The following is an 8,424-nucleotide window of genomic DNA, read 5'->3' as shown; positions in this document are numbered from 1 at the left end:
TGTCCTTACCCGAAAGAGTGGGATTCGATCCCGTACCCGGCAAAGTTCAACCTAATCAACTTCACGCCGTTCAACGGAAAGGGCTCGCCCACTCAACATCTGATCTACTTCAAGTCCCACTTGGGAGTAATCTCGGGCAACGAGCCTTTGGCCCTTTGAGTATAATACGATGGCACTTATTGCCTACCCGTATTCCATTTCTTGCTTTCTGGTCAAACCTATAAAAGTTAGGCCAAGCCAAATCCCCTCTCATTCTCCAGAACGAGAGGTCCACTTTCAATCAGTAGTAATCAAACTTCTGACAATAGGGTCATCTCAAACTCTTGCTTGGTCAAACCTTTCACAGTGAAGACCAAAAACCACAACTCATCTCGATAACGAGAATTCATCTTTAGTTCGTAATCAAACTTCCGCATTAGGTTATCGAATCTTTTCATTCTCGGATGGAATGCACCACTCTTAGTTCACCTTTCGGATTCTGGCGGTGAGATCCCACCCCGATTTCCTTTCAGTCGAAAGATAGAATATTAAATTCTTCCTCTCGACGGGAGAATAGATATATTAAAACATTCTTCTTCTCCCATGTCTCGGGTCGTCTTTGCTTTCGAAAAGACAACGATAAGTCAAACGTCTAACAGCGGTTTGCCGGGTAGCCTATTCCGTGAAGAAAGACGAAGCTATGTATTCAAAATCATTAGCATTAAGTCTAACGGAAGTAATATCTCTTAAGCTACAACGTTACATGTGAAACGAGGTAAATAATTCAACATGCTACCCGATTCAAACGTAATCGTAAAGCCACATCAAACCCTCGTGATGGCTGGGGGGGGGTTGCCAAAAATCCTAAAAGTCAACGCTAACACGCATCGCCGGTAGTTCTATTCCCTGAGAAAGACCGAAAGTCTCTATTCAATATCTACCACTAAAATGGTAACTTTGTAGCTTAAACGTCACATAGGAGCTGACTTAAACAATCCGCATGCTAGTTAACCGAACTCAAACGTAGTCGTAAAGGCTAATCAAAACGTGAAGGGATAGCCAAAAATCCTAAAATCAACGCCTTAACAACGCGTCGCCGGTAGTCTATTCCCTGAGAAAGACAAGTTCTACCTATTCAATATCGTAGCACTAGAGCGTTAATGTACTCTTAGCACAGCGTTACATGCGAACGACTAAAGCAATCCGCATGCTTAGCCCGACTCAACTGTAGTCGTAAATGCTTGTTCAATCCGTGATGCCGAGATTTGCCAAAAATTCTTACTGTCGAGTCATTTGATGCATCAACTCCACTTAGTTGTCTCGTGACTTGAGCACCCAACAAATTTCAGGACAAAATCCACACAGCCAGATAAATCAACTTTAAACAGTTGCGTTCTTAGCAACCCAAACATTCGGACCGCAATGCTCAATAACCTTAAGAGCTTAAACTGTGTATAACTCAGCAAACGTTAACGAGTAAACGCGTATGTGTTAAATGGCGAATCCGAAACCTAGGCGTTCAACGCCGGTCACGCGTAACCCTAGTCCAACGCCAGTCAACGCGTTGCAACTGAAATGTCAACTTTGACATTCAAAACCTAAGGGTCAACCGGTTCAACGCGTACAGCCTAGGTCACACGCCGTAACGCGCTTGCACAAAAAGTCAACACCCGGCGATCGAAACCCTAAGCCAAGCACGACTGGGCGGAGTAGTTCGTAAAGTCAACTCAATGACAACGAGGCAAAACTCATTCTGACGCTGCAAAAAACTCGAGACACACGACGAAACTTGCCAGAACGATAAAGCCGCGCCGGAGAGAACCTCGGCTATTCGTTCCAAAGCATAGAAATAGACCGAAAAATCAAAGGAGCCAAGATTGAAGCTAACCACAGTGGTCGCTTACGCCACTTGAAGGTCCAGACCAATCACAGTCCGAAAGTATTCCAGCCCTTTCTATGAAAGAAACGAGTCCCGGACACACTTTGGAGGGGGTATCTGTAGGCATCAAAAAATGCCTTTTAGGTCTTCCACAAACCCCGTTCCAGCGTGATAAAGAGCATGATGAACTCCACTATGCGATTCACATGAGTCTAGATCGACGTCGACGAACGACTTAAGTGAATCGACGAGCCACGTGACCCGGATAGGGAATTCCGAACAACGAAGACCCTGGCAATCGGAGAGCCCGGCACTGTTCACAAAAAGGACACGCCCTTCGTGCCTCGATCCACTTACAGAAAATCCAACTAAACCAGAGTAATCGAACTCTTCGGCTCCAATGCATCAACGCACCCCAGATCACTGCCCAAATCGAGTTCGAACGAGAAGTTACGGGGAAACATACCAAAACACTCTTCAACGGTGTCTCGGATTCCAAAACCCCAGAGGCTGTGTCTCCAGAAATCCGAGCACCCACCAGCGGTGTCTCGGAATTTCCGAGAGACACCAAGGTGTCTCGGAAATCCCGAGACACCCTAGGGGTGTCCAAGGTGTCTCGGAATTCCCGAGACACCCTAGGGGTGTCCAAGGTGTCTCGGAATTTCCGAGACACCCCTAGGGGTGTCTCGGAATTTCCGAGACACCCTAGGGGTGTCTCGGATTTTTTGAGACACCCAAGGGTGTCTCGGAAAATCCGAGACACCCCTAGGGGTGTCTCGGATTTTTAGAGACACCCCAGGGGTGTCTCGGATTTCTGGAGACACCCCAGGGGTGTCTGAGCCCCCTACCTACCCCCTACCTACTCCTAAACACTATAAATAGCCCCCTTGGGCCTTTGGAAAAGGGGGGGATTTTTGGAGAGCTTGGCGAAGCCCTGCTGCAGTGAAGAGTGCCCGTGTGCTTCAACAAGGAGAGGAGAGTTCTTCATCAGAGCCTTCATCACCCGTCCGAGCCTTAGTATTAGCCTTTAGCGTTAATACTAAGAAGAGCTAATACCTCGCTTTAGCCGAGGTATACGCTTATAGCTTCTAGATCTCACGCGGATCGACGAAGCTCTGTCCGATATTTCTGGATTAGAAGTTTCTAGATCTCACGCGGATCAACGAAACTCTGTCCAATTTATCCGGACCAGATCTGAGTGCCCCGGTGGTCCACGGATATCAACATCCCCGTCACAGGCCAAAGACCCACGCAAGCAAGAGATGACAAACAGCTCTTGCGTTTGTTTGAAAGGAGTTGCATTTCTTTTGTTTTCATTGTGTAAAGGTCTTATAAAAAGACTATCTCTTTATTTCATTGTAACGATTGAAGTTGTAATGAATGCAGCAATGAATACAGCAACTTTTTCCGCAAACAGAGCTTTCCCTCAGGTAAATCCTCCATAATTTAGGCATTCTTCATGTTTAATTTAGTACATGAATTTATGGGGTTGCATATGAGGGTTAGGATTATGATTTGGCGCCTCGAGCTCCTCTTTCAGGGGGTAGAAATAAAAAGAGGAACTTTTTTCTAGATCTGATCCCTTAATTTATTTTGCAGGTCACCATGTCCCGTATTGCGAGGGGTCAATCCTCTACAGCGTCGGCTGATGGCGCGCCTCCCTCTTATGCCGGTGAGCTATTTTTGGAAATTTATAAATTAGTCCATTTTTTCTTGGAAATTTGCAATTTGGTCCTTTTTACTCCCCGTTGTGTTTTGCTTGGTCAAAACCATATCTCAAAATAAAGGGGCGTTTTGACGCTGCATTGTGCTTTATAAGGCAGGGATATACTGTCGATATACCCTATTTTATGAATGCACAACGTGGCCAAATCGTCTCACCCTTTATAAGGCAATGACTCTATCTTACCCCTTCGTAAGATGAGTTCAATTTCCTTTTATAACTGGAATTAACAAACGTTTAATTGCTTGTTTTCAGTTGAACATCCTTCCGGAGCATTTTCATCTCATGCGGTGACCGGACGTCGTGGGGATGTTTTATCTTTGGTTTCCGCCAGGCAGGCTATCGGTCCAATTCCTCGGTTGAATTCCCGTGATAGGAGGGTGGTGAGTCCCGAAATCATCCTAATATCCGACGATGAAGGGGAAGAGGATCTCATTGCTGCAATTATGTCTGATCAAGAATCTGTCCTCCCGGTCTCCGAATCCGTGCAGGACATCCTCCAAAAAGTAGAGAAGGTTATGCAACAAACGGTTACTGCCATTAGTTCTGGACGGGGAAGATTTTATGATTTGCTCCCTTTCATAGCAGATAGTCTTGAAGACATTCAGCGTGTAGGTGGCATCCGGCTAGCTGGACGCTGTGAGGTAAGGTTGACTTGCTTAGAGGAACTCATATATCATTTGGAAGAGCTAGTACACTTCGACCCACATGATGAGGCCACACCGCTTATGATCGATGCTCAGACTCAGAGGATGCAAGAGCGTAAGGCCCGAGCGAGACGCATATCGGAGCAAGAAGTCGTCGTTGCGAACTTGTACGAACGGCAACGTCGTCTGCAGACTAAGATGGATGCTTATAACAACATTGCTGATAGGACGGGGATTAGGACCGTCCAAGGGGAGAGGACTCTAAAAGATTTCGAGCTCGAGAGCGCCAGAGTTCAAAATGTTTATAGAGGAGAGCTGGAGGTTCTTCACGCGTTGCGCCGCGAAGACGTAACCGCCGATGCTGCCGCCATTCTTGCTTATGCCAAGCTTCAGAAGGAAGAAGAGGAGAGGGTTCGAGCGGAACACGCCGAGAAACTTGCCGCTGTTAAGGCTAAAATTGCTTCCTTTAGTTTGTTAGATATGATTTGAGATGTCTTCTTGTATCTGCACTTGGTTTGATTTTATTAATAAAACAAAGTCTTTTCTTTAGCGCACTCCTCTTTTTATCATTATGTTTCTCTGTTGATTGTGAACCCAACGGTCATAATACTTACAGGATTTTTGGCAAACCCTCAGCCATCAACGGGTTTGATAAGCCTTTACCGACTACCGTTTGAGTCGGGCTAGCATGCGGATTGTTTAAATCCGTTCCGCATGTAACGTTGTGCTAAGAGAGTGAATTCTCTGAGACTTTATGCTATGATGTCGAATACATAGACTTCACCATTGTTACGGAAATAGGCTACCCGGCGACACGTTTTAGGTGTTGACTTTAGGATTTTTGGCTAACCCCCAGCCTTCAACGGGTTTGATTAACCTTTACCGACTACCGTTTGAGTCGGGCTAGCATACAGATTGTCTAAATCCGTTCGCATGTAACGTTGCGCTCAGAGATTGAATCCTCTGAGACTTGTTGCTATGACTTTGAATACATAGACTTCGCCATTGTTACGGAAATAGGCTACCCGGCAACACGTTTTAGGTGTTGACTTTAGGATTTTTGGCTAACCCCCAGCCTTCAACGGGTTTGATTAACCTTTACCGACTACCGTTTGAGTCGGGCTAGCATGCAGATTGTCTAAATCCGTTCGCATGTAACGTTGCGCTCAGAGATTGAATCCTCTAAGACTTGTTGCTATGACTTTGAATACATAGACTTCGCCATTGTTATGGGAATAGGCTACCCAGCAACGTGTATTAGACGCTGACTTATCCCTACTTAGGTTTCGGGATGAAATACCCTAGAATTGAACTCTGGTGTCTTTTTCTTCGGAGAAAGACTAAACCGGCGACGCGTGTTAGGCATCGACATATCCTTTCTTAGGATTCAGGATGAAATTCCCCATGCGTGTAAGGCATGGATTTTGGTGTTATTAATAACAACCTGCCACAATGTTGAATATGTACTAACCGGCAGCGCGGGTTAAGCGCAGACTTATCCTTGCTTAGGTTTCAGGATAGAATACTCCAGAATCAAACTCTGGTGTCTTCTTCTGCGGAGAAAGACTAAACCGGCAGCGCGTGTTAGGCGCAGACTTATCCCTGCTTAGGATTCGGGATAAACTTCCTAGGATAAATCTTAAATACTTAGAGAAGAGTTGGTGTGGGAAGGAAGAATTTTATATTCTGTTCCCCAAACAAGGAAGGAAGAATTTTATATTCTATTCCTTGATTCTGGAAAGGAAGAATTTTATATTCTATTTCCAGTGCAAGAAAGAAACTAGAAGTGGGATCTCCACTCCGAGAATCCGGAAGATCTAAATAAGCTTACCTTTTATAGGATTGATTATCTAGATGAGTTTTTCGTTTATCGAAATGAAATTTTAACTTTGGTTATAACCATGAGAGGTTTCACCAAAGAGAAAAGAAGGGAGTTCTTTCGTTTATCGAAAGGAGACTCTGAATTGAAAGTGGACCTCTTGTTCGTGAAAGGAATCAAGAGGGGAGTTTGCTGGTGGTTTGGACCAGAAAGGATATTTTTGGTGGGCCCACTGTCAGTTGAAATTGATCAGTGAGGGACTTTGGTGGTGTAAATAATTTTGGGTTATCCTCTAGAATATTAAGTGCAATACTCTTCAAGGAACTTTCCGGTAAATGGGTTATCCTGAATGTACTAGGGATAGTACTTTTTCAGGAACTTCCCATTTATTAGCATTAATTGCCTGGCACCCTCTTGGGTAATCAGGCGATATGCGCCGTTTGAGTAGACTGTGTCTATTACAAACGGACCTTCCCATTTGGGTTCGAATTTACCTTTCTTCTTAGAATTGAGGATTATCGGTCGGCGAGCAGCGAGGACCAAATCTCCTTCCTTGAAGCTTCTCTGTCGGACTCTTTTGTTAAAAGCCCTAGACATTCGGGCTTGATAAAACTCAATTTGTTGTTGAGCCTCCAAGCACTTTTCATCCAGCCTTTCGAGTTCTTCGAGACGTTTTTGATGCTGTTCTTCTATCGTCATCTCGGTTGCGAGAGCGATCCGAAGGGACGGGATTTGAATCCCCAATGGTAGCACAGCTTCACATCCGTATACCAGCGAATATGGGGTGGCCCCTGTAGGTGTGCGTATGGTGGTGCGATAAGCCCAGAGTGCTTCACCGAGTTTATCGTCCCAGTCTCGTTTGTTGGTCTTTATGAGCTTTGACAGGATTTTGATAATCGTCTTGTTAAACGCCTCAGCTAATCCGTTCGCCGCGGGATAATAGGGTGTTGACGAAACATCTTCAATTTTGAACTTGTCACAAAACCTGATGAAGGCATTGCTTATGAACTGTGGCCCGTTGTCATGAATGATCCGTCTTGGCACGCCGTGTCGGTATATGACATGATGTTTGATGAAATTGATGGCGTTGTTCGTCTTTACTTCTTTAAGCGGAATCGCTTCAGCCCACTTTGAGAAGTAATCCGTGATGGCGAGAATGAATCGATCACCTTTGATTGAAGGGGGGAAAATAGGACCGACAATGTTCATCCCCATGTCTCGAATGGCCAAGACGTGGTTGACGTATGTAACTGCTCCGGTGGTTGGTGCATATAATTTGCATGTATCTGACAGGCATGACACTCCCGAGCGTATTCAATTGCGTCACGAACCATTGTTGGCTAATAATATCCCATTCTCCTGATGCGATCATATAGTTTGGGACCGGGCTGATGCGCACCACATTCTCCTTCGTGTGCTTCCTTAAGAACTTCTTCTACTTCTTTGTTTGAAAGGCATCGGAGTAACAAACCATCGTACCCTCTACGATATAACGTATGGGTCTCGGTATTGTAGAAGAATCTTGGCGCTCTTCGGCGGATTGATTCCCTTTCCTTTATGTCTTCTGGCAAGATACCATATTGGACGTAGTCAATGATAGGAAAACGCCAATCTCGGGCCTCAGACCCAATTTGAGTTGAATTCACCTCCTTGGCGTTTATGTTTCCATCATCTCCCTCTTCATTGTCCATATCGTATATGGGTACGCAGAGTTGATGCGTTCTTACTGTGACTAGTAGTTCAGTTTCGGGAGGCTGTGCCAGAGATACCGCTAGTGCTGCCAGTGCATCCGCATAAGCGTTCTGGAGACGAGGGATGTATTCAATATAGAATTCTTCAAAAGAATCTGCTATTTTGATGGCCTCCTGGTGGTACGGGACCAGGTCTTGGTTTCTAACTTCGTACTCTCCACGGACTTGGTTGACTATCAATTGAGAATCCCCAAAAGCTTCGAGATATTCGACCCCCAGCTCTTTGGCGAAACTGAGTCCAATGAGAAGCGCGTTGTACTCAGCTACGTTGTTGGAACAAGGAATAGTCAATGAATAAGCCTGAGGCATCACATGCTTCCCCGGGGAAATTAAGACTACTCCAACTCCAGAGGAGACTGTGGGACATCCAGGGGTTATTACCCTATTCACTGCTCTCGAAGCACCATCGAAATATAATTGCCATACTTGTTGGTGCGACGTAGTGTTAACCTCGTGGGTTTCATCCGGCAAATCATCATATACCTCTGCCGTATCCGTTGTCGGGTTTGCCGCCAAAATCCGGCAAATCATCATATACATCTGCCGTATCTGTTGTCGGGTTTGCCGCCAAAAGATCACAAATCGCCTGTCCTTTGATCGACTTCTGCTGTTTGAAGTGCAAATCA

This window comes from Asparagus officinalis, chromosome 8 (genome assembly GCF_001876935.1).
Source record: "Asparagus officinalis chromosome 8, Aspof.V1, whole genome shotgun sequence".
In the NCBI taxonomy this organism is placed as follows: domain Eukaryota; kingdom Viridiplantae; phylum Streptophyta; class Magnoliopsida; order Asparagales; family Asparagaceae; genus Asparagus; species Asparagus officinalis.
The sequence above is the reverse complement of the archived record's forward strand: the minus strand, read 5'-3'. Positions refer to the sequence as shown.